Consider the following 27,961-nt stretch of genomic DNA (forward strand, 5'->3'; position numbering starts at 1 on the left):
TTGTGGCATTGGTAGGCAAACCTTTATGCAAGCTGAGTCTAAAGCCAAATATAATGAATCGAAGATCAATTGAAAATCATATTTAAGCCAAAAACATAAGGGCCCCGGCCTGTTCCTTCTTTGACAGTATGGAAGGACCGGAGCATTATGCTATAATAAAAAAAAATAACTGGTTCAGATATTTCTTCACAACATAATTATTGTTTTAACTTTGACTTCAATGTTACAGTAATTTAACCAACCGTTAAATATTACATAAAATATTAATAACATTATTTCTTTTTAAATTCGGAAATACGTGTTTTTTGTTTTCCAAGACCTATCGTGTTTCAACATAAAATTATACTTTTTTTTAACTTGGGCTAAAAAAAGTTAAGACATATGCAAAATAACTGCAATTTCTGTTTTTTAAAAAGAAAATTACAAGCTCTGATGTTTTATTATTATAACCAAGTGCCAGTGTAGTTTATGACATTAAAGATTTTGTGTGTCTAATTTTGATTCGGATTTTCACTATTTCATTGACAAAAACTTGACTATCTTGTAGCTTAGAGTAAAAAATAAATTCCTGAGTATCGTAATTATTTCTCAGACCCTTCTTTTTGTTGAAAACAAAAAAATAAAGTAAAACGCGATTCACATGCTTTTATTTTAAAGGTCAATATTTTTTTTGTTGCCTATATTTTCGGCAAATTTAAATTTAATATCTATTATTTTAAGTCTAAACATGCTTAAAATAAGTTTCAACCATGATTAAATGGCTGCCTAAGGACATAGTAGTTCGGGTGATGTTAGGTAATAAATAAATATTTGTATTTTGTTCATTTTATTTATTTTAAGCGAGTTGTTTGCTTAGAATTTAGTCTTTCAAAGATCTGTATTCAATATACACAGCTGTGCAAAATAATAGTGACATCAGAAAATCAATATACGAAATAATAGACATTCTATTTCTTTTTTAAATAAACAGTTTTTTACCATATTTGTGTGGAGTGTTCTAAATAATATGAAATTTTAAACTTAGTGAGTGAATTGTTCAAATTTACGACATTGAATGGAATCAACAATGGAATGGAGCTCTTTTGCTTCTTTTATTATCTTAAAAAATCGATATTTAATCAATTTTAAAAAATAACACATTTTCAAAAAGCCCCAAACTTTAATTCACACTGGAAATTTAAATAAAGTTCTGTTAAAATAATTGAAAAGGGATTATTTATTTATCAATTTAACTTTTTTCATTACACAATTTTTTGTTGTTTTTCAGAAAACATATGAATAAAGTCATTGTTTATACTCTTTGAACTATATGGCCTAGGGGGAGGGGGTTTATGACATGTTTTATACTTTTCCAGCTAATCTGATGGCCTTTTCAATATCGGTCGTGGGATGGATTATTCAACACTAAGCACAAAAACGAAATATAGAATACTTTTTGAATGTAAAATATTTATATTGCATTCAAAATATATTATATTCTTTATATATTTATATTTTTGATAGAAAAATTTTCATTTTTAAAGCTGTAAGGTATTTTAAGGATAATATATCAAAATTACAAATCTTTGAAAAATAAAGAGAATAACTTATATGATCTCGAGTCTCTGAAAGTTTTAAAGTATATATGGACATACATTTATGTAGCCTGAATTGAGCTTAGAAAAAAATGTTCAGTGTTCTGCTTTTGGCTTTTTGGCTAATAGATGGCTTGAATCCTAAAGTGCTTGTTATACACGCGGAAATGGCCTGTGCAAAAATTTAGAAATGATGACTTTCAAAGCAAGCCAAGTTAAAAGCTAAAATTATTGATTTTTTTTTCGCTCTTGACATAGACAGATTCAGAGTTCAAGATATATGTACATTATACACGGAGGAACGCCATCGCCATCACCATCGCCACGACAAATTTCATTTATCCTCAATCCACCTAAACCTATACGTTCTTGCTATAGTTCCACATCATCCATTACTATGCGAGAAAAGATAAGCCATTTATTTTGTCTTCTTTCCCATCACATACTCATTAATCTTGTTGATACAAAGTGGGTTTGGTTTAGTACACAAAAAATAAAATAAAATAAAAACCCCAACACTCCACCCCTAATTCAACCCCACAATTATACAGATACACCTCTATGACGAGGACGACGTGTTTTCTATTTTATTTTCTTCTATTTATTGTTTCCTTTTTTTGCACTTTCATTTTATCGTATATGTATGTGTATAGATACGATATCCATTATTTGCCACTTTACACATTTTTCTGTGAAACCTTAACCGTATAAATGCGGGTATACCATAGATAGAAACCTAGCATAAAGTCGACACTAATTATTTGTGACAGTAGTTGACAATTAATCCTTTGACACGAATGAGAGCTTTGTCTGCGGATTTTCAATTCATTTGGGTTACCTACGTAACCTATACCATCAGCTAACGTGTAGGTTTGAATTATGTTGTGGGTTGCAATACATTACTGTTATAGGGACTTAAGGGTTGATTAACATGGATAGCGATAGGGAGAAGGATACACTGTGGATCGACATAAAATGTCTTTTAAATGTTTATTCAATTTCCGACTAAATGACGATGTGCACGATGACTATGAGGGCCTTTTCGATCAAATATTTTAAACCCCATTGATGTTTGGCATGATGCTTAAGGCACTTGGGGGTAGTATTATAACCACTCTACTGATTTGTTGTACTTTTAAATAATGTCTCTATTGAATTGATGTGCAGTGTAAATTAACAATATTCATTGATTCATTGAATTTATTATTGTTCAAGTAAAATGGAAAAAAAGTATTGTTTTGTTTTGCTATTATCTCTATTCGCTTAGCTGCACCGGAAACAGGACGGAATGGATTCCAGCATACTACAAATTGAGTTATCCGTTATATTTTGCGGGTACTGGCGATGCGATGGTGGACTTTATAATCAATTTGAATTTGATTGGAAAAGAAGTTGAAGGATATCCTGTTTTCTTTTTTTTTGCTGTATTATGTTTTTTTTCAAACAATACAACAACAAAACCATTTCTATCTCACTGGTTATATTTACTCTGTTAAGAGGGTTTGAACTTATCTTTTATTTTACATTTTGTTTCTTTTATTTTGAGAGAATACTGATGAGAAGGATTTTATTTAAAATTTGTATTTTGTTCAGAAAATGGCGAAAGAAATATAGGTAATGAATTGAATTGAATTATAGCACGTGTTTTTGAAAAATTCTAATTCTAATGTCTTTGGGTAGTATAGGTATCTACATATACATATATAGAGTGATCAAATTGGATTGAAATAAAAGAATACAAAACAAAATTTGCTTAGCTTTTATTTTTGTGGTTTCTTTCAAAAAATTGTTGGGACCAAGAAAATTTATAACTTTCAAAGAGATTTAAGTTGATATTCAAATTTAGTTTGCATTGTTTGGGCGTAAAATTTCAAAAGCATTATTTATGGGGAAGACAATTCAAAAACTTTTCTATTTCAATTTATTCAATTTGAAAAAACAAAGTGCCATCATGAAATTGCTCTTTTTTTTAGAACTATACATTAAGTTTGGGGGCGTTAATCTATTTTGTATGATGGCTCCATAATGGGAAGATATGATTAACGAGAGGAATAGTCGGATAAGGAAACCTATGTGTACCAAAAATTTTGTGTTAAGACCGGCAACAAACTTTAAGTACTTGGTTCTTAATTTAAAGTATTAAAACTATGGCAACAATGCTCCTGTTTTTCTTTACTACTCAAAACTTCAATCGCCTCTCAGAATTCTGCATTTTTTTTTAGTTGTCAGAAAATGGTCAACCGATTGACTTTAAAATTTGAATATATCTTAGAAAATAAATATTTTTTAAAGTATGTACTTTTTTTGGTAATGTATAGTTCACTTGTTATTAAAAGTTATCTGAGATTTTTGACTTTTTACTCAATACGTACTTTAAAGGTTACTTTTTTTTAATTTTTGGAAATAAAAACATACATAATTATGTTATTATTGTTTAACAAACAAAATTGAGGTAGACCCAGTTTTAGAGCAATCATTAAATGGGAAATAAGCTGTTTGTTATTATTAAAAAAAGTACATGAGCTGTTAGTTCGGCCGTGAACTGTAAAAAAAACGGAGATGTCATCATTTTGTAACAACTTTGTCAAATTGATATAGGAAAATTCAATAGGGTGTCTGACAATCATGCTTCGAATATTTGGAAGACTGGATAATGGATCTCTATCAAATGACAACAAGGTAGGAGAGAGAAGCAACAATCGCGGGGATATGGATCAACTAAGAAAAACTAAGAGGATGAGCCTTAAAACTTCCTTATATATTTTTGAACACTTCCAATACTGCAAGGTTTGTCTCTACGGGTGGTAAACTGAGATAGACGTTGACAGCCATATCAGAAAAGCAAAGGCCGGGTTCGGATTGCTGTCAAATATATGGAGAAATATCTCTTTAAGCTTAAAGACCAAGCTATGTCTTTTCTCCTTCAATGTTGAATACGTGTTGTTGTATAGATGCAGAGCACTGTCAAAATCTTGAGGATTTTCTATACCAACCGTATCTATAATGTTGATCTTCAAGCAAGAACTAGTCAGGGACCCATAACCTCCGTGTTTATGGATATTAAAATTGAATTGGCCATATGCTTCGAAAAGACAATGGATGCATTGCGGGCCAATAGAACCCACTCACACAGGAAGGCAGGCAAATGGATCAGCCTAGTAGTATTTGGTGAAGAACGGTTGAACAAAAATCACTTCGACTGAGAAAGAGTTGGAGAGAGCTAAAATCGTACACGGTGTACGTTTTTTTGACAACCCTTTTTACGACTTCGGCCATATAGTTGAGGATATAATACTGAATTTGAAAAAGTTTTGTTTCACAGATACAAAGAATGACTTAGAAACAAAAGTAATTTCTTTAAATTCAATTTTTTTACTCAATTCTTTTTTAACAAAGAAAGATAATTACTCCACATTTCTTTCATCTTTTTCTTCTTATTATGTTTTTGAATAATTGAATCGACAGTTTTGTTTTATCAATTAAAATATTGCCATTAATACATACATTTGTTCAACGTCCTAAATGTCTCGACAGAACTTCTTGAGTGAAGTTCTTTGAATAACAAAATTTGATTTTGTGTATATATCTTTTGAGGACTTTGTTTGTTTTTATAATACGGAATACGGAAAAAGAAAATAATTAGCAAGACATTCTCTGGCTTGATTTTATTGACATGAAGGTCAACATTTTGAAATTTAATGTGTTACGAGCGTGTAGGCAAAAATTGTTGTCAAAAGTGTTACAATACACTTGAAAAAAGTCGAATAAGTGAATGATTATCGTCAAGAATTGTTGCGTGACTTTTATTATACGGCTTATAATTTCACAAATCGTTTAAGCTAAATTTTTAATATATATACACATTTAATCGTTGTGACCGAATTAGAAGCTGAGACAGCAAAAAGAGAACAATACCTACGTATTTTACATAACCTCTACAAACACAAAATAATTCATCTACTCAAGCTTTTTATTTTTGCCTAAATTGTTTTATTTTTTACATCGAGAACAATTTTAACACACGCTAATGTTTTGATATGAATATAAAAACCACCACCACTACCGTATCTAGAAAAAAGCAATAAATTACCAGCTTTTCGACAAAATATTGTTCCATTCGAAATAATTTTGTAAGAATTTTGTTTTTCTTTTCATGCCTAGAATCAATTTACGCTCAAAATAAAAATACAAACAACAAAAAAATAAATTGTCGAAAAAACACTTACCTATAACCATTGACTGAATCTCAAGGACATTAAAAGATCAACAAAACCGAAGAATAAATAAAACACAAGAATTATTATAACTCTGTTCAAATGTAATGTAACCAACCAATCAATACGTGGGAAGCTATTTATTTCATTCGAAGTGACTTTGCAATAAATCTTCTGAAAATTCGCCGAAAATTTGAGTACCTAAAAGGAAAATTTTCATTATTGAATAAAATGTCCTTTGTGGTTAGAAAGAAATTACAAAAATTAATAACCAAACATTCAAAACCGATTGGAACTTTTCCACACTTAAAATGCTCCTCGATTGTATAAATCTAATTATAAAAATATAAATAAACACAAATCAATCGAATTTCCATCAAAATTCAAATTTATGAGGGAAAAACAGAAAACAGACTTATAATGCGGTTTATCATAAAGGCCAAGTTATGGTGTTCATGACAACGCACCATGAATTTGGTTAATATTAATTAAAAATCAATGGCTATCCGTCCGCATTTTGTACGGATTTTTTTTCCTTTTTAATAAAAATATATTAACAAAAATCGATGGAAGATTTGGCTGAACGTTGGAATGGTTCATAAGAATTACAGCTTTAAAAGGACTAAGGACTTGTTTAAAGCTTCTTTCTTCAACGAGGGTAGGTTAGGTATCTACAAATTTATGTATGTGTTTTATGCTAAGATATTATTAAAAGGGGGTATGGAGGCATGTTTTTAGGAAGAATTCGCATTTTGGAGGGTCTAAGAGAATAATAATTATTGCTAATCATTCTCCAGGAATTTTATTAGAAAAAAGGAAGAATAAATAAACCATGAAAATAAATGCTTCAACTGAGTGATGAGGGTTTGTTTTGAGAGTTTTATTTTCTTGTTTGTATTTTTAACTGACCTTTGGAAATTTTATTGGATTTGGCGATTGTTTAATGGAACTTTATAAGTATCATTGTCGTTACTTTCGTAAGGAATGTAACTATTTGAAAATGAAACAATCAAAAGTTAATTAATGTAAGTGAAGAATTCAATAGATTTAGTTGTTCAAATATACGAATGCTGAAAGTTGAAATTTTTGTAGAATTTAAATGAAATCGAATTCTTGTGATTCTTCTTTTAAAATTTCGGTTAGATTCTAGAGATCGAGAAAATCAAATTTGAAAAAGCAGTGAATTTGTTTTAAATTTTTCACATTTCGATTGATTTTAAAACCTTCCCAAATTATTCAAGTAAGACGAATAGAGGCTTTCATCAGTTGATAATTGAATCGGGGAGAGTGGCAATTCTTGCTGAAGAATCAATTTTGAGTTCAAATTTTGTATTTGAATTGCTCAAAAGAATGTAGTCAAGTTTTTCAGAATCGTTTATCAAATTAAATTAAAAACTACATTATATTTGAAGTCTTAAGACTCTCATAACAAAAACCTTAACAGCTTTATTATTGAACTTCCTTAAAGCTAGTTTTTTTCAAAATCAATCAAATAGAATCACGATTTTAATGACATCAAGATAAAAAAGCCCCTTTAAAACTGGGTTTGCAATACAAGCTTAGAAACTTGAAAAAAAGTAGCTAGGTATATAATTTTTTTAGTCTTTGTTTGTCTTTTAGGGATTACGAACAAAAAAAAGGTTATTGTTGGTGAGAAAATCACTAAAAAGCTGAGTCATAAGTACTAACTTACAAATAAGTTGGAATAATATTTTGTGAGTAACGAAATTCGGTTTCTTAAAATCGCAAGTTTTAAATATTGTGTTATATAGGGATTTTCAATAAGGGCGGGTAGATGTGGTGGCATTTGCTATGTGTCACGTAGCTCCTCCGCCGCCTCCGTCTTGCCTGAACCACATGTCGTCTAGAGTCAATTTGGGCCATAAGAAATTAGTTATCATCGTTTTGTAGTTTCACTCACTAACTTCGTTGTCAAAAAAGGACTGACCAATCCACACCAAACGGTAACTTTTTGAGGATGCATTATCACCTGGTGAACCTTGCGTCGGTAGGTGTCGTCCCATATATAGCAATTTTTCTTGTTTACACACCCGTTCCACCAAAAAATGCGTCTCGTCACTAAAGATGATTTTGCGGTCCAAATTGTTGTCCTCTTCCAAACGATTCGAAGCCCAGTCAGCGAACAAACGGCGTTGTCTTTGGTCATGAGCTTTAAGCTCCTGGGTCAGTTGCATAAGCCCAAATCGGTACTCAAAATTCGTCAAGTTGAAGTCTGCAAAAAGCCGAGTTTTTGTGGACGGCCGTGAGGAATAGACTAACTCTGGTCCTACTGTACACTTTCACGGACTGCTGCGATTTTCTCGGCTGATCTTGTGTCCCTTGAACGTACGAGTGTTGGCTGATTGTTTACTGAACCGATCGTTTTAAATTTGGCTACCAAACGTTGAAAACTGTGACTGGGAAGAGCCGTGGTGGTATAGCAATGCGCGGAATGTTTGCGTTAACGAACACTCATTTTGATAATAAAGTTTTATCATTTGAACGTACTATTGGCCATGATGATTTGGCATAACAACTGAATAATAAACAAAAGATTTGACAGATGTCACCAAAAAAAATGGCCGCAACGTGGCGCCAAAATCTACCCGGCCCAATTTAAAACCCAATATAACAATTAAATTCAGAACTATACATCCGACAAAAAAACCCCTCTAGTAATAGACTAAGCCTTAAAAAAACTTAACTGAAAATTAATGGTGAAAAGTTATTTTTTTAGATCAACCCAAGTTTGGTGGCAATACCGCAGTCTGCCGCAAATGCGGCAGTATAATGATGATATTATTATATTGGAAGGTATTGTCAATGTTGAAAAATACATTCAAATTATAAATAAACGTGTTATGCAACCATTGGAACAAAAGGTACTCTGAGAATTCCGGAAATGGTATTTCCCAAAATGACTGAGCTCCATGCCACCTAGCCGAAACGTTACTTTTAAACTTCCAATGCATTTTTTTTAGAAAAATTCACAAACATTGACGAAGTCTTTATATTCATTTAAACAATCATAAAGATTTTATTGAGATTTCGTTGCTTTAATGGTCAGGAAACATTGTTTACCACAATTGGATTAAGAAGTGTTAGGAGCGAATGGGTCAAAATAAGAGAATAACTTCAAAAACCAATCAGTGAGATGAATTAGGTGATAGAAGAAGCTTGGTTAGGTTATGTTGATGGGCAGGCAATTGATGGCGTTATCGCTGCACTCAGATTAATGTAGACCTATTGTGATACCCTGCGGAATTAAATTCCTAAAAGAGTTGTTAAACCTATGGATAGCCTTATTCTAGCCATTTAAAGGCTTTTGTGATGCCTAACAGACAGCTTCCTTGAATATCTTTAAGTTCTTCGAAATTCTTAAAGAAATGTCTGTCGAAGGATTTGTCTTCTTGTTCTTCCTCATTACAGCATCCTTTGCACATGCACATATCATCGGTAGTAAGCCTCTAGAAGGTTGTGACCTGTTGTCAAACTTACAAGCAGCCGTAAGGATTTGATGTCTAAATGAATAATCCAAAGGGATTCTGTTTTGTAGAAATAGTTTTGTACAGCGAACTAGATGAAAATTATTTTTTTAAAAGTTGTTCAATACCATGCCAAACCACATTCGTTAGGTCATAAGAAATTGGCATAACGAACACTATTTATTTTTAACTTTATGGTTTAGTAAATATCAGTTACAATAATCTATTTACATATTTTTCGACTACATGTGATTTTCTTGATGTTAAAATTTAAAAATAATTTTCTTTCCAATTTGTAAGATCTGACCACTTTTTGAATTAGGTATTATGATATTGAAGAAATAATTAGTAAAAGCTGTTTTTTTTTTAAATCAAAATAAAGGAAATTAAAATTAAAAAAACATAAATTCTTCTCAAGAATTCTGAATAAAGCCAAGGTTGTACTCAGTACATCTATTTTTTGTTGCTGGATGTATACATTCATTCTGAATTCATAAGTGTTTACTGAATTTTCCATTTAATATTTTCGATCAGTCACTTACAAGAAATATCCTTTTTGCTTAAAAATCAAGTATCAATTAATCAACCCTTTTTTTTTCGCTGTTTTTAAGATGTTTCACTTGCACGTATAGATTGTAATACAATTTTACAATAAGGAACAAATTATTTTAAAATTCCTTTACGCGTTCAAGCCTTCATTAATGATTTATTTCTTTTTTATAGATACGTATTAAAATGAAAATATGCTTGGTATCGAGTTTAAGCGAATGCGCTTTTGCATTTATTTTTCCATGAGAGGTGTACGTAAGTCCTCATGAATTTTTCTCATTTAATTGTCTTAAAGTGTATTGACAAAAAAATAAATTCCTTTCAGTCTGCTTGCGACGTCAAATTCATTTATTTTTATTTTACAAAATTCTCGTATACACCTCTCGAAAAAGTTTAATAGCACAAACAATTTTTTCTTAATATATAAATATGTATATAAAAAAAACATACATATATATTAATTTCCTCATGAACTACCTTCCGAGTTAACTCGATTGCAGAAGAACTCTTTTTTTACGAATCCATCATGATAGAGGTAGAGGTGTATAAACTTCTTTGCTGCCAAAACTATATCCCACTCTTGTGATGCTGAGTGGTAAAAATTACATTTAATCAACGCCCTTGTGCCCCTTAACTTAATTGAAATCACTTGAAATCATCAAAGAGCTACATGCTTGGCACTTTTTATTTTCAGTATGAAACGAACCGCCCAGATATGTTACGTACCTATGCTCAATGCTTAAACCCTACCATCTCTCCGTCAACGACGTCTACTTCGTCGTCGTCGTCATCGTTGTAGTTACACACTTACATTTCAGTGAGTGAAAAACTTTAATGAAAAATGTGAAAATTAAAAAGTTGATTCTTTTTTCTTTCATTTCCAACCAAGGTGAACATTTGGAAAAGTTTCAACATCTACTGTCTCTCTCGTGTAAGGATTTTTCCTTGCCACCTCTACCATTACCACTATCGCCTCAGAGCCCATGTTTAACCAACCCACATAATCAGGTAAGGTTGCAGCTACATGCATCACGCAGAAGAATATTTTGTTCCAAGCACCATGCAGCAAGCAGCAGCAGGAGTTGTAATTTCAGCAAAAATATACCACGTGAAGGATTGTATCTATACTTACCTTCTCAAACCCACGTATGAGTTCGCAAATAAAAAAGAAACGTATTTCATAAACTTTTTTTGCTTTTCGTCCTTTTTATTTAAGGATGGAAAAATAAATGAAATGAGACTGAGGAACCATCCATTTAAGTTTGCATTCAACTGTCTTTCTCATTGTGAAATTGCTAAAAGCATAGCATCAGATAGTACATAGAATATAGCGAGTTGCATCTATCTTAAAACTTCTATATGCAGTCGTTCATCACAATCAGGACTCGGAATTGTTCCGAAAGAAAGAAAAATAACAAAAAGGAAAAAAGAATAGAAAAAGAAAAAGAAAAACTCTGAACTAAAGAGTAACAACTGCTGCAGAAAATATAATTGAAAAAGCGAAAGCAATTACCTTAGAGATGTAATTCTTTTGGTATTTGAGTTCTTTAACTGAAAATGTTGCAGAAAGGTATATAGCAACTTCTAGGTAGCTGAAGGTGGGTGCTGTTATTGGAGTAAATGGATTTTGAACTAAAAAAAAGAGGATATAAAGGAATGTGAAATCTGTCAAGCGAGATTTGAAGATGAAGATGAATTTGAATGAATGACTTTCAATTCAGATAAAGGTTGACAAGTTGTAGTTAGGTACTTAGGTATTATTATGCAGGTATGTTAAGTACATCCTGAGCGGTGACGGCAGCGGCGGTGTTTGAAATGAATGTGCAAACAGAGCTTAATTCAAGAATACTTTTTATGGCAAACGTTATACGATCTATACAGAACCAAAATTGAATGATTTATTAGAAATCATTTCATATGATTTTTTGTTAAGGTTATATATTTTGTAGTTTTGAATCATCTCGTTAGTCAAGAGCTTTGCCAATGCCAAACAAAAAAGGTCGTGGGTTGTATTCAAGAAAATCGAAATGTTAACGAAACATTACCCCACCCAAACATTGTAAAATCTTTATTACGTATATAAAAGTCAATTGCTGTTCGTTAGTCTCGTCAAAACTCATAAAGCGGTTCAACCAATTTGAATATTTTATTTAGTTTGGATCTCTAGAGTACTTGGTTGGTTTGAAAGAAATTCTTTATAAAGGATAACCCATAAAAATAAATTAAAATACTCAAAATTGGTATACAAATCGCATTTCTTGGTTTGATTACTTTAAATAGACGACGAGCCACTTAAAACCGTACCAGGGAATTTTAATTTGATTTTTTTCGGGACACAAATTGCTATAAATGTTTTTATTTTGAAGTTGACACTCTTTTTACTTATACATTTGTGAAAAGTTACTCGTAAAAATATTGATTAATGGGATACGGTGCTTTTTTAAAACAGCTTGAAATGAATATTCAAACTATTTAACAACACAATTCTGTTAAATTTTGTGTGCAGGTTGAAATGTCCGAAACGTTGGACATGTTATTCATTGTTAACATGTTAATTATTGAAATCAAGAGCTTATGAGTGCAATAAATTGTTTAATTTGGGTCGAAAAAGCATACACGACTAAGCACGGTCATGACAACCATGAAACATCAACTGCAGTAATCAGTGGGCTACATGTTAACCAATAGAATACAAAACCGTCGATTGAACAAGGAAGGTTCCGTGTAAACCATACATAACTACCATTTGGAACCAGAAAAGTTAAATCTCGCTTGTTGCCAATAATGCTTTATTTGTTCACCATTTGTAACCATTTCGTTTCTCGAACAATATTTCACTGGCATATCAGCAGGCCACTATAAGCTTAACTTAAGACAACGCTAAGTTGACACTTTTTTGGATCGATAAAATATATAGTGCGTAGGACTGATATGCCATAGCTTTTGGGTTACTGCCTCATGTGTGGAATTGACAAATTCGACAATAGTAATTCTTGTCATGAAAACTGCTTTTTCAAATTAGCCGTTAGGATTCGGCTTTAAACTGTAGGTCCCTTCCATCCCAGGCAACATTAATCGGTAGAGAGCTGTAAGTCACTAGGTCCCTTGTTCCCACCGGATTGTTGCGCCACTTAATTTGTTTATAATAAAAACCTAATCAACAAAAGATTTAAAGGAGTACCAGATACTTTGAAACATGTTTGCAAATACGTTGCCACAAGTTTATGACGAAAGATGCTTCTTTTAAGGGTATACAATTAGTTTAAAAGAATAAATTAAATTTTTTGGTTTATATACAAATTCTCGGAAAGAAAAACATTTGCAAAAGCAGCTAGCTGTTAAATACATATCAAAATTTGGCTATTAGCGTATTTGATTTTTATGTGATTAATAACTCAATTTGTATGTATTTATTGTACTAAAATGATCTTTTTGATTTTCAATTGAGAATCCTATTTTTTGCGAATCCTCATATTTTTTTCTACAAATTTCTGTTCATAAGTTGAAAAATTGTAAAATGGGAGCCAACTACACATAATCTAGGTAAAAATAAAATAGTAAAAATCCAGGAATTCAAAAGTCCTTTTTTTATAATACATATGTATAATTTCCTATCCGAGATATTTGATTTGTTTACATTTTCTTCTGTTTTCCATTCTGTTTGTTTTATTTTAAAATTTTCTTTTAAGAACTTTAACATATTTTGGAACTCGGTAATATAGTTCTAATTTGTTTTTATTAAACAAAAAAAAACTGTTTACATTGGTGGCTACCTGGCGATTACACTCTTAGGGTTTAGAGATTTGCGACGAACCGAGTGGGCAAACCCACAACACTTTTACTAAAACATTTTCGAAATAAACATTTCTTTTATATTTTTTATAAACGTCCAATTTAAACCCAGAATTTATTCAATCACAGCTCGTTAAAAATATAAGAAATCAATCGTATTGAATATTAAAGTAGCATAGTAGAAAACTTCGTTCTTGTTGATTCTCATTAGTTGGTGTCATTTTGTTACTATGGAAAATAAAATCTATACAGTGCTGTTAAAACTGAAACTGCGGGATTTTGTGCTTCGGGATTCTGTGAGTCAGGATTTTATGATTCGGGATTATGTAATGTGGTGTTTTGTAACGAACCCATTGTTGAAAAATTCCTTTATATTGTTTTAAAAGTTATTTTATATAGACAAAAATCATATGATCAAAAATAAAACTCGTATAGCATATCGAAAGTAAAAACAATGGTTTAATCCAAGTTGTTTGCATTTATTTATTTAATTGTAAGTTGTACTGCTAATTTTATTGTTTAAATGGGTACAAATTGTAGGTGTCATTCTAATCAGAACAATGTAGGTACTAGTGTAAGCAAGTAATTTGTTTCAAATTATTGCTCACGATTATCATCCATCAGAGTTTATACTTAACAGAAATCTGTTGGTTATACTTTTTTAATTAATATTGTCTAATTTCTGACTATGATTTCATATTATGTTAAAATTTTAATTTATCAATTTATTCTGCAACACAAAAAAAACGTAGTTAGTAGAAAGAAGTATTATGTATTTTATTGTTTAACAAAACTGTTTTTCAAAAGTTTATCTACGCATAGTGCCACCAAATCAATTTAATTCAAAATGTATTTTAAAAACTATTTGAACTTTTTAATTAAAAGGAATCGTAAAAGCTTATATCTTTTGAAAACTTCCATTTCTATGTCATGTAGTAATTGTTCGTATATTTTTTACGGAAAAATGTGAAGAAAAAAATGTATGCGTCTAACTTAGATTATTTATAAAAAGTGTTGAATTTTGTTTCAATTTGGAAATTTAGTTTCCAGCTGTCATATTTCACTTAAAAGGTTTAAATAAAAGCGGTATAGTTTTTTATTTTATTTTGGCACTAAGCTTTTGACGGTGAGTGTATTAAATTTCTACTTATGTTATGCTGTTTTTCATTCAATACAAAAAAGAAACTAATTGATACAAATATTGTTTGAGAACACAATAACATAAAGTTCATTGAAACATTTGTTGTGGGTTGAATAGAATTTCATTTTTGAGTGTTCGATAAAAGGAAATTTCATACAATAAATATACTTTTTTGTACATTATCAATATACATCATCAATTCATGAACATAATATTGAATTTAAATTTCCGTTATTTATCTATTGATACCTTTTTTTTGTTCAAATATTTTCCCATGCAAAAAACTGTTTATCTATGCGTGCATATCGTTGTGTGAAGAAGGATATCAAAACAAATATATTAAGTGTGTATTTCTTTTTTATCTGTTTATTTTTGAAATGATGAAACATAATACTTTATGATCAAACAAAAAAATATTAAATTTTCCGTTGGTGTTTTCTATGAACAACAAAAAGGAAAATTCTTTTTTTCTATTCAGAAAACATATCCGTTTTCAACATGAATAAAAATATAAACCTTTTGATATGGATATGATGTAAATTTGTAGGAATTATTTCTATATTATGAATATACCTCTCACGCAGTTCGTAATTTGCGCAATATTTTCTAAATTGAAAATAAAAAAAAAATGTGTTTAAATTTTTCAACCGATATTTATGGTAATCTAAAGCTAAACACTTAGTTAACCAGACTCACTGCTTAAGGTCAAGCGCTTCACATGTTCTATCAAACTTACACGCAACTTCCAGTACATGATTAACTTTTTGTTATATTAAAACTTAATGGTTAAACTTTATCATACTCTGCCATCAAGGCTAACAATCTCGTGAATTCATCGATATTTCATCATTATTATAAAACCATTTTGTAACATAAAAAGCTAATATTTTGATTAAAAAGAAAAAAAACTTACTCGTTATATTCATATCAATGGAAAACCATCTGGCCAGATGTTACCTGAAAAGAAAGGAAAAATTCATTAATTAATTAAAAGGATAAAAGAGAGGCAGTGAGAAAAATGTATAACAAAAAAAAGTCAACTTTGAATAGATAGAAGAAATTCAACAGATTCGAGAATTTTCAGAGTGTATTGATTTTGTCTTATCCTTAAAACTAGGTCAAGGACATTTAAAATAACAAATTAATGAAGGGTATATAATAAATGAATAAAAAAAGATGCTATTCTAGGTCTTATTTTTGGTCCTACAAAGACATTATACCTTCAGTTCATGAATTGTATTCATTACACAATTTCAAAGTTTCCTTTTAATATTTTAATGCTACATTAAATATGTGCAGACCCTATTTAAAAATAAAAACCAGTACTATACATATATACACATAATTAATTTCTTTTGCAAACAGAGCGACTAAAAGGTTGACGAGAAAAAAACAATATTTCAGTGTTTGGTACGGAATAATTAAAAATTACAACTTAAGTCATAGTTTTGAAACCAATTTTTGAAATTGTTCTTTTTAACGATTTGCAGCATGTTTACCATAACTGTCACCGACACTTTAGGCTCTTGTTAAAAATCGAACAATCAACTTGTTGAAGGAAACTTTTGGTGAGCGCATTTTCTTGTGGTTTCCAAGATCTTGGGTTTTAACACTGCGGTGCTATTTTTATTGGGGTTCGCTTGTCTACACAGATAATTCTGAGACGAATAATAACTTTGAAAACAATATTCAGGGCGTTATCACTGACATACGGCTCCAATTGCTGCTTGGCTAAAAATTTAGCCTTTGAGCTGAAATTCTATTGAGGTCATTGTGTTGTTTATTCAGTTTTTATTGAGGGTGATTAGACTGTTCTGCCAACAGATTTTCAATGATAGGGGCATATAGCAATGAGTGTTGGTTTTTAATAGGGCCACGGATCTACATCATAAGAGAACAAGGTAGGTAATCAAAAAGTTTTACTATCCTAGAAATATTGTCTCTACCAAAGGCGAGACCAAACAATAAAACACTAAACGTATCGGAAAAGCAAAGGCTGTGTTCCAATGCTTTGAAGAAAAACTCCCTGAGCTTAAACACAAAGCTGCTACTGTTCCGCTGAAATGTCGATTCAGTGCTGTTAAACGAATGTAGCACAACTGGAAAGTTAACGATATGAGAAAAAGACGAGATAAAGTAGTAAAGGATTATGCCGTCGGGAGGAACTCTTAAGTAACAAACACCAACAGGACCGTTTATGGCTTGTCCCTGCTTTTACAAAAATAAAATTTGATTCGATTTCTTAGATGAACTGTTAGCTTTCTTAAAAAATAAACTTAATAAACACTTATTTTCAAACTCCACAACATCAAATATCATTGGGGAATTTCAAAGCTGTAAGTGTTTTTTCGCCAAATCGTGTTTTCAACTAGTCCGGAATACATTACCACTATTAAACGAAGGTGCAAGTGGCAGTGGATTGGACAGATAGGACATTCAATGCAGTAAAATCCACTCACTCAATTTATCAGAAGAGTCAAGAGATCGAGAAGTAAATGAAATACGACAGTCAAAGCTGTACACATCACTTTAAGATACCTTGGAGATGTTAAAGGGTTTATAAATTGTAAGTCAAACTCCTTCTGACTAGATCTATGAAACTAATTAAGAAAGCAAATTAGTAAGAAAATATGCATGTCATATTTGTTATTTAGTATAGTATGTAGTTTAAATCTAAAACCTGCCAACTAGTTTCAAACTTATGCTTGAACCATCTTGTTTCTTTTGGAATTAAAGTAATTGATCTCATATATTAGAGGGCCAAGAAAATATTCTTAAAATCATTAGTTCATGAAGACTCTTTATGCCACTTTCAACACAAAATTACTAACTACAGTCTTCGTGAATCGTCCTCCCTTCTGCTTTCATGTTTGAGCAAGGAAAATCCAGTTCATCCATAAATGCAGTCAAATTCAAAAGAACCTAAAAACGGATATGTCAAAGGTGACTTCAAACAAAATGTGGCCAACACTACACTTAAACTCCTGAATCGAGATCAAAAATTAAAAACCAAAAAAAAACAGAATGCAAAACAAATAAGTTCTAGAATTAACCCAGGAGAACTGCTCCAGGTAATCTAAAAACTAAAGAAAGAATTATTTGAATTCTTTTAAACAAGATTCTTTGAAATTCCTTGTTGCTGTAGCTTTAGGCTAAACATCATATTTTTGTATTAAATAAACGTTTTTCTTAAATCTAAGGGTAAAGTAACTCCCTAACTTTACGATTTCAGTCACAGTATTGAATAGAAAAGTTTATATATTTATATGTAAAAACCAAGCTCTATATAATTAATGCTGGCGTCTTATTAAAAATATATGAATTTATTGTTTTCTTCCTCCTTTCAAAAGTTGTTTATCAAAAAGTTATACAAAATAGAGAAAAAAAACACTCTTTAGTAAAAATAACTCAAAGGCATGAAAAGCAACATGACGAAAAGCAATAATGGAATATCAAAACAAAAACCCTCCCTTCGTTTTATTTTGTCTATATAAAGTAGATAAGTATGTCGTATAATACGTGCATGTATAGAAAACTATAGGTATAAATCGTACCTTTCAAACTTAGATAGGTAAGTTCAAGCATATACCAAAGACGCCAAGTTGGTTACACCAAAACAAGATACCTATACTCCTATCTCCTCCACAAAATCTAAGATGTAAATTAATTTTATTACTGAACTGACATATCCGCATTTATGTTGGAGACATGTCACCAATATGTCTCTACCGTTATGGCTCAATACATCCACCATTTCCATTCCATTCCCATTCTTTTTTTATATCTATTTCCTACTCTAGAGTCTAGAGACTGAATACTCAATAGAACAAGAGAAGAGTGAATTCAAATCCTATTAATACATTATTCATAGAAAAGAAAAAATACAGCAAAACAAAAATAAACTAAACCCGAAGGAAGCTTTCAGGAAAACGTGAAGGAAAGTAAGAAAAACAAAACTGAAAGCGAAGCTCTATAGAGGGAAAGGAAGACGATTTAATTCTATGCATTGTCGGTCTATCAAAATGATATCAAACAGCAACAAAACAAACACACAAAAGCGCATGGAAATTTACTAACAAAACAACAACGAAAACGAAAAACTTCTTCAAGCCCCCTCTGCTTCTTTAATCGGTGTCACTCCCACCTTTTCGTCCTCTTATTGTCGATCGATATCGGACCAGGTACCTAGTATTTCGTAAAGGTTCGTAATTTTTTTTTTCTCCTTTTACCTTTAGCCCCGCAGGTGTATCTCTGGAGTATGTCGAAAGGGAGGAAGGGTCCTGGTATACGGAGTCGAGTATACAGCCCTCAAGGATATTGTGTTCAAGAATTTCTGTTGTTGTTTGTCTTCACCTAGCTGAAGTTGCTCCCTTGTTATTTTGTTTTTCTGTTTTTGGACTTTTTGTTGTTGATTTTTTGTCTATTTTTGTTGCTGTTGGTTTTTTTCGGACTTGTTTTTCTGGAAATTTCCGCTTTTTTTTGTCGAGTTTTTTGTTATCTTTGTTCCAGTTTTGTGTTTGGTCTTTCTTTTTCCTCGAATTGAGTATCCTTTTGGTTTTTTGTAAACAAAAGTTTTTTTTTTTCACTACACACACACTCTTTATAGAAGATAAGGGCTTTAATTCCAAACTTCGAATCCCACAAAGATATAGGAATTAAGTATGTAAATGATTATGTTAGGCGATGACTTTTCTTTATTTGTGTTTCTTTTTGTCTCTATTTTTAGGAAAATAAGAAGATCCTTAAGAAGAGTGCAAGAAAAAGTAAATAGAATGAGTTAACTTAAAATAGATTTACATATCAGAGAGTCCACAATGGGTTTATAAGCAATTCAATATGTCAAAGATAAGGAAATGGAAGATGTGTCTTACACTTCTTTTTATTTGGTTTAGACGTATTTTTGAGAAAACACAAAATTTATGGTTATCAGATTAAGTTGAAGGTGTCCTTTTCATGACCCTTTTCTCAAAAGTTTCTTATATAAATTTTCTAGGTTGAGCACTTAATACAAGGTGGCTTTTATTGTAGAAATAAAGCAAACTACTTTGAAGAAAAATAAAACCTTCTAACAAAAGAGAAAGAGATTTAGACTGATTTGTGTATTTAAAATAAATGCAAACAATTTTAAAGAGCTTAGATTGTTGTCTGGTTAAACTTTTTTGTCTTTTTTTTTAAGTTTGTTATGACTCAAAAAACAGATAAGAACTGATTTTTTTGGAAATCAATTGACTTATAGTTTTCAATTTATTGCACACTTAATATTTGCGTAAGTTTAATGCTCTTTTCGGGTTAAAAGTGTAATGAATCAAAAATTAAAATTTCTAAATTTTTACTAAAAGTGGGTGAGTGGGTAGGTATAGGATTTTCATTTATATATTTATTTTTGTTCGTAAACTCAAATCAAATAAAACAAATTTTATCTTTAAAGAACGAAATTTATAAAAAAGGTTATAAATTAATAAAAACTTTAATATTACTTTTTGATATTAAAAACAAAAACTGATATACAAAGCTTTTTGAGCCTATCTTAATTCATGAAGGAGCTATTTTTCGATTGGAGTCGTGATGGTTTTTCCAATACTATAGTCCTTGCTTTGATAATCATTTGAAATATTTATTTTAAAAATGTTCCATTTTGCAAATCGATTTTGTAAAGTAAATCATCATACAATTCATTTTCAAAGGATATGTTGAGTTAAAACTTAGACTAAAAAACTCGACATCTTTAAAATTTTTTAAGGGGATTAATTTAAAGACCTTGTGTGATAGAAAAATTTTAAGGTACGATTCAAATTTAGAGCATTTTAATTCTGAAAAAATGTAGCGTGTTTAACGATATACTGCCTAATCTTACAAGCCTCATCAACCATGAACATTTCCAAAGCGATTGGATTTAGGTAGAGTGGAGTTAGAGTGTGCAAGTGAGGAGCTTCCGCAACAGGGCCGAAAACTACGGCAATTACTTCTAAATCTTTAAAATACTGTACAAACCATTATTTAATATAGAAACTGATTGGAAATTAACGAACATCGTTTCCCGTTTTCATCCCCCTTTGAAGGTGGCTTGAAATAAAAAGCCATAGCAACCCTTTATTGCTTTAGCACGCCGCCATTAAAAAACTATTTACGATATGAACCTTTCCGCTTTCACAGGACACTTTTGAAAAAAAAAAACTATCGAATAAGGCAAACAAAGATCACAACTGACAACTAATTAACAAGAAAAGCGTTTAATACCAATTTTAAGTACCTTTCATGATCTTGATATGCAGCAGCGGCGGCGCGCGTCGTCTTGATATACATTTTTTTTTTTAATTAAAATCATAATACTTTTCGCAACTACAAACTTAGCATTATTCTGGGAAATAAATGCAAAAGATCTCGAAGTTATTAGAAAATGTTCCTCTTAAAAGTGAATAAAAATGGTTTTCTAGGGTGTATGTGCACTGTTTTTAAACGAAGCATCTTCCATTTTTTAAGAAAATTACACTTTTTTTTACAATTTTCATAGACATATTTCTTCAAAATAAGCATTACAATACTTTTAATTTTTTTAAAGGAAGTTTTTGAAAAAACCTAGTGACGAATAAATAATGTTTATGAAACAAAATTCACTTTCCTAGATTTTTTTCGGAGTGAAAGCCACTTTGAATTGCACATAAGGGAGTTCAAACCAACCAGGCAAATAGCTTTCTCGTACCTTGTGTACATCATTTAGCTCCTTTATCGAAGTGAAAAGCTTCTTTCCGCTTAAAGAAAGGAAAGAAAAAACATTTTATGAGTAAATTAAGGCTTTTATTGAACCTTGCTATTAATCAATTTTTGTAGTAGGTACTTAATGCAGGAGAGATATCGATTTGCTCAGGAAATGGTTTTTATATTGCTAAATTTACTTTTAATTCCAATGGGTTTAGTAATCTAAAAACCTTTGTCTAAGGTATCATCTATACAGCGTCATTCATTCTTAAATCATACCTTTATCTACCTGTACGCTTTAAATTTTATTAGCTTGTAAAATAATTCTTACAGACGCAATAAAAAAAAAACCTAAAGATGGGTATATTTTCTTGAGTACTTGGTAGGTAGACTTGCCATATGAGAATGGAAATTGAAAATTTTACTTTCAACTCAAAGCACCTCATATCGCCTCGTATACGTTAGCTCTGTTGTATTATATTGGCCCTCAAACAGAAGCCACGAGCAATTTTCTGTCTCGCAACTATACCTACTGAACTCAGCATCATATACATCTTTATAGGTAGGTACCTACATACGTTACCAAAGTCAACACACCCCCCTTTTTTTTATTACATTACTCATAAAAACCCCATAAGGATGGATGCCATATACCATCATACCCTCAAAAGATAACCAAATGTATGTTATGCGGCTGTTGATGATGGTGATATGTCCTACCCCCAATACACAGAGAAAATTTCGTCTTTTTTTAGTACACATTTTATCGGGGTGAATAAAAAGTAATTTTTTTTATGCGGTTTGCCTTGCACTTAACTTTCCTTCAACGCACATGCGATATGTACAGTATATACTACATACCGACCTACACACTCGTTATATATTTATGTCAATCTCGTCATTTTACGACCTGTCATATAAGCTTCCAGAGATAAAAACTCATACTTACGAACATGGATTGTTTCAAGACGTACCTACCTACCTACGTAAATATATATAAATTCCAAACGTAGCCTGAAAGAGCCGTAACTTTGATAACGCGACTCGGTGCCTATTGAAAATCAGTCATAAACCATCAAGCCTTAAATAAATGATACACCACCAAAGGTCGACAAAGGATCTCCAAAAGTCAATACCGAGCAAAAATGCCGGACACAAATTTCCAAAAAAAAAAAAAAGCAACATTTTGTTTACATTTTCATTAAAAGGACTTTCACAAAAATTTGTGTTTTTTATTATTTTTTATCTGTCAAGCCCCGCGCAAAGCTTGATGAAAACAAATACCTCTCTCTAACCACTCAATTTGTACCTCGGAGGAACCTTCTGGCTTTCATTTCATTTAGGTAAACATCTTTATTCGCCTTTGCACCTTTATAGATACCTATACATTATGTCAACCAACATTGCTCCTAAGTTATGCCTCCTATCTGGGTGATGTGTTGATACAATAAAAATAAAATGATAAAAGAAACCAAGTAAATCTACCATAAAGACAATCTAACAGTCATCCATTTTCATCTCTACGCATAAATTTTTCATAAATTCTCCCCTTCTCTTATCTATTATGCATAGGTATACCTTATAAAGCATCATAGGTAGCCTCGTGGTACTCATAACAACATCAAACTTAACAAATAAAACAAAAGAGCAAACAAAACAACGACAAAAAGGAGAAAAAAAACGAAAGAAAAAATTGTCCTTGAGAATAGAGTCAGGTTGAAAATGAAGCTCATTCCAGAATTTGTTAAAGTATATAAATACTGTTAACCTAAGAGCTACAAAGGAGCTGGGATAAGGGATAACGATGCAGAATGTGGATGTGGAGGGAACAAATCTAGGCAGGCATTCTTTAAGAAGGAGTGTTGCCACCTTTGAGTGGGTTTATTTTCTTATAAAAGATAAAAGTGCTGACAATTTATTGTTTGCTTGTTTTTTGTAAGTTTCAAGGAATGTTTTGTCAAGGAGATGTTTTGTCAAGGAGAAGGAATTTTCACAGAATAAAATTTTAGTGCGAAAAAGATTAATTACTAAATTTTTTACTATTTCCAAAGTGTAAACAAAAAACATTAGATGAAAGAACCAATTTTTTAAATAAATTGTATTACTCTTAACATGTTATAAACCTTGTTCTTAACAAATATTTTTCGTTTAAGGTATGACCGCATGTTGAAACTCAAACAACAATATTCTCAGTAGAACAGTTTAAATAAATTATTAAGCTAGGTGACGCAACAGTCCGTTCAGAACTAGAATAGCTAATTTGAAAAACTTTTCCTGACAAAAATTATTTTAGGAGAATTTGTCAATTCCGTGTAAGAGGCAGTACCCGTGAAAAAAACTGTATATGGCATATGAAGCGATCGAACCCAAGACATGTGGCATGACAGTTTAACGCACTAACCTTCACGCCACGGGTACTACAATAGATCAGTTTAAAGTGGGTAATTTTAACTCAGTGGCACCTATTGGATTCGTGTTGTCATGACTAATTAACGGAAAATGATAATATAATAATCAATAAAAATGATTAAGTCTACAAAAATAAGGATTGCAAATACAAATTTTCGGTAATATATCTGTACTATAAATTAATAAAATTACTGCAATTGTTTTTAATGAAGTGATAAATAATAACACTTGTTCACAAAACACAAAACAAAGAAAGATGAGAGCGTCTTAGGATGCTTCGAGAGAAAAATTCTATGGGTGATTTTTGGTCCCGTACGCATAGATGGAGAATGGAGGAGAAGATATAACGACTAACTGTACAGGCTGTACAGCGACATTGACCTAGTTAGCAGAATTGAAGTCCAACGGCTTAGATGGCTAGGTCATGTACAGCGGATGGACATCAACGCTCCAGCCCGGAAGGTCTTCGAATCCAATCCCGAGGGACGGCGGCGCAGTAGAGGAAGACCGCGACTCAGGTGGCGCATGCAGGTGGGAGAAAACCTCAACCAACTTGGCGTGCGAAACTGGAGACAGCTAGCTAAGGACCGAGCTGGCTGGAGACACTTGTTGGTTGAGGCCCCGGTCCGCCCGGACTGTAGCGCCACCTTAAGTAAGTAAGTAAGTAAGTTCACAAAACTACTTTTTTTCTGTCACATACACAAATACCTCAATTAGAATTTCGCCTTGTAATTTTCTAATCACATCAGGTTTTTAAAATATGCCCTTTTACTTGTGCCATAGAAAACAAACAACAAGGTTTTTAAGGCTATGGCAAGACACAACACACCCTTTAACAATATATTTTACACAATACAAATTTGTCTCTTCCACATTTTAAATCATTTCAGTATTTTCCTCAGCTTCTAGAAATTATAAATAGATTTTATTGGATGCTTCATGAAGTTTGGAAAATCTTAAATTATTTTAAATATAATTATAAATATCTGCTCAATATTATTTTTATTACTTTTTTAGTAGTTAAGTTTTTTTTTCAAAAACTTGATGCTGTAGCCTTGATTTAATAACAGATTCTGTATGAAAGTACAATTACAAATGAGAATAAAAACAGTTCAACATTTGAAGGAAACAAACCTTCTAAAAAATATCAAATACAGTCCACAAATTAGCTACATGTCAAATAATTAATGGAATTGTTGTATAATCGAATATACATAGTCTTATGACTAAAAATATAATTCAAAATTGATTTCTACAAAGTGGTTGATGTTTTATTTCTTTGTTCTTTTTTTTTACTAATTTTTTTATAACAAAAAAACTTCGACATAACATTTGGTCCTTCGAGCCGGATTTGCAGATTTCCCATGTTGGGGGCAGACAACAGACTAATGCTGGGCAGAGACAGGCGGCCCCTGTAAGCATTTACGAGTCAGGGTTGCGGTTCATGAGGGGGTGGATAAGTTCCTCCTCTAGAATGACAGACAATGAGACATATTTAGGCACTGAAATATTCGTACAGATTCGGATAAAATAGAATAATTACTTTGAGTTTTTATTCTTTTTATTTAAAAAAAAATTAATGCAGAAAGGGCTCTAAATAAAATTGCGTGGGTGGTTTTTTTACCATAGCAGTTTAAAAAAAAGGTGAACATGTTGGTTAACTCAAAATATCTCACGAACCAATAACGCTAGAGACTTGAATTAATTTTTATATAATATATCATAACGTGATACCAAACGATAATATAAAAAAAATATAAAAAAGGTAAAAAAAGATGTTCGGTTCTCGATATCTCGTGAATAATAGAAAACATTGGCTTCCAATTAATTTCATTCATCCAATTTTTATTTTTTAATATTAGAAATAAAAACTTTTAAGAAATGCTAATTGACAAAAATTGGTTTTTGAATAAAAATCTCATTAACCAAAATAGATTTTGAAATCAAACTCTTTTATCATATGCAAAACATTGTTGGTAATTTTTAATTTTTTTTAGAATTAAACTCTTTTATCATATGCAAAATATTGTTGCTAATTTTTATTTTTTTTAGAATAATGGAACTGATAACTTTTTAAGCAAAACACGAAAACGTACAAACCTTTTAAGCAAGACACATCGACAGACGGGATGGGAAGTTATCAGTATGGGTCGCATCCCAGCCTCTTTTTTTAAGATTAATGTGTGACAGGTGAAAACAACCTATGACGAATTTTAAAAAATTTAATGAAATTCTATTAATATTTACTGAAGTATGTACGATACTGTAACAGTATAATATTGTTTCACTGTTCCCTACGATTTTCTCATGTTTCCTTCTGTATTTCAAAAACATTTTTCTTTTTTCTAAAATTTAAAATGTTTACATATCAACAAACGGAAATAACTTTTTCAAAATGCGAAAATGATGGTTACGAGCATATAGCACTACTTTTACTATCTGATGCTTCAATGGTTATTGAGAAAAAAGATGGTTATCGTGAAGTTAAGATGTATTGAAGTATTAATCTTTTCAAGGGTCTGTTTATTAGACGTTAAATAAAAATTCTGGGAATGGACAACAACTGGTATTCGGTTTTGATAAATTACTTTTTAGTCAGTGCATATGGGTATTGAACGCTACAACCTTTATAATTTGTAATCAAAGAATATTTTCAGTTTTGCAGTTTTGTTTCGGGTTTTAATGGTTTAAGGGTTTTACTTTTTGATTACAAACACGTCCATTAATTTGTCTAACATGTCTCGGCCAAAGTTAATTTTCTACCTAATGACTTTTAAAATGTTTAAAAATGCAGAATCTATACTTAGTTTTTTTTTAATAAACGGGCACTCAAAGGGGTTTAATAATACCCTTAAATGTTAAAAGTTTTAACAAAGTGCGAGCTTTAGGAAAAAAGGGATGGATTAAAGAGAAGAGAACGATGCACATTGGTCTTAAGGTTTTGAATATCAAAATGATAGGCAAAAGCAGAGCTGGGTAAAGCATTTCACATTCTCGATGTGCGGTTGAAAATAAAATCTTTATAATCGTCCGGAATTGAGCTCAAGGTTAAACTGATGTGCATTCCTAGAAGTACGAGTATTACGGCTGATTTATTTGAGGGGGGAATGCAACTGGCTGATTCGACAAAACACTGTTTATAAAAATATCGTTAGAACAACGAAAGGCATGAAACATTGCGGCGGTGTACAAGTGACGTAATGGTTTCGGTTATAGTTCCATCGCCTATCATTTTCAACGCTCTTTTTTGGATCCTGTCCAAAATACTTAAACTTGTTTTAGGGGCACCTGCCTAAATATGCGAGTTATATTCAAGTTTTCGACGAATGAAAATCTCAAAAAATCTCAAGTGAGAGTAGGGCAAACCACATTACTGCAGTTAACAAAAATTACTACCTAAGGGATAAAGAAATAAAATGACGATGTAGTGTTCGAGAAACTTACATTTACTGTATTCTTATAGGAATAGGACACAAAGGTTCAAAATTCTTTACTTTCATCGTTAAATTCCTATTGTAAGTTATTGCAAACGGTCTGATTAGTCAATTTGAAAATTGTATAGTTTCTGAAGTTTCAAGATCTTTCTACATAAAATGTTATTAGATAGATGTTTGCGTGAACGTTCATACGTTTGAAATACAATTTTCCTTTAGAACTAGCAAACATATCGAATTCAAATAAATTTAATTTTCCAGGTAACAACATGAAAAGCGATAAAAAGACTCTTAACTAAATCCGCTGTGTGGCTTTTTATTAGTTAAATATTACCTCCAAAATAATTGTATGCATCAAAAAATAACGTTGGTAGATTTTTATGAAAATAGAATTGGTAATTTTTCTTACAAAAATTGACTATTGGCTCGAATATCTCGAAAATAAATCAAGTTAGTTAACATTTTTCCGCCTTATAGAAAAAGCTTTTAAAATTGAATTTTTTTAGAAGCATCGTTTTTTGTGTTGACAGTAAAATTAGAAATATAAAACGGATAAGTTTTAAAAGTTTAATTTTTACTTAAATGTCTTGAGAACAAAGAATCACTTCAAAATTGTTTTATTATATAAAAATCTGTAGTTAATGTTTTGTAAAATTTAAAGACAAAA

General features: G+C 31.2%; 1 protein-coding gene across 11 annotated transcripts in view; it reads right to left on the reverse strand.

The window, feature by feature from the left end:
• The window catches only part of LOC129952446 (uncharacterized), a 271,289-nt gene that overhangs the window by 154,688 nt on the left and 88,640 nt on the right, over positions 1–27,961 (reverse strand). For all 11 annotated transcript variants that reach the window (XR_008782313.1, XR_008782320.1, XR_008782314.1 and 8 more), the window contains exon 2: positions 15,669–15,712. The gene's annotated coding sequence lies outside the window, so the exon portion shown is untranslated. The remainder of the gene's footprint in view (positions 1–15,668; positions 15,713–27,961) is intronic.

The sequence above is a fragment of the Eupeodes corollae genome, chromosome 1, assembly GCF_945859685.1.
Source record: "Eupeodes corollae chromosome 1, idEupCoro1.1, whole genome shotgun sequence".
Classification (NCBI taxonomy): Eukaryota; Metazoa; Arthropoda; class Insecta; order Diptera; family Syrphidae; genus Eupeodes; species Eupeodes corollae.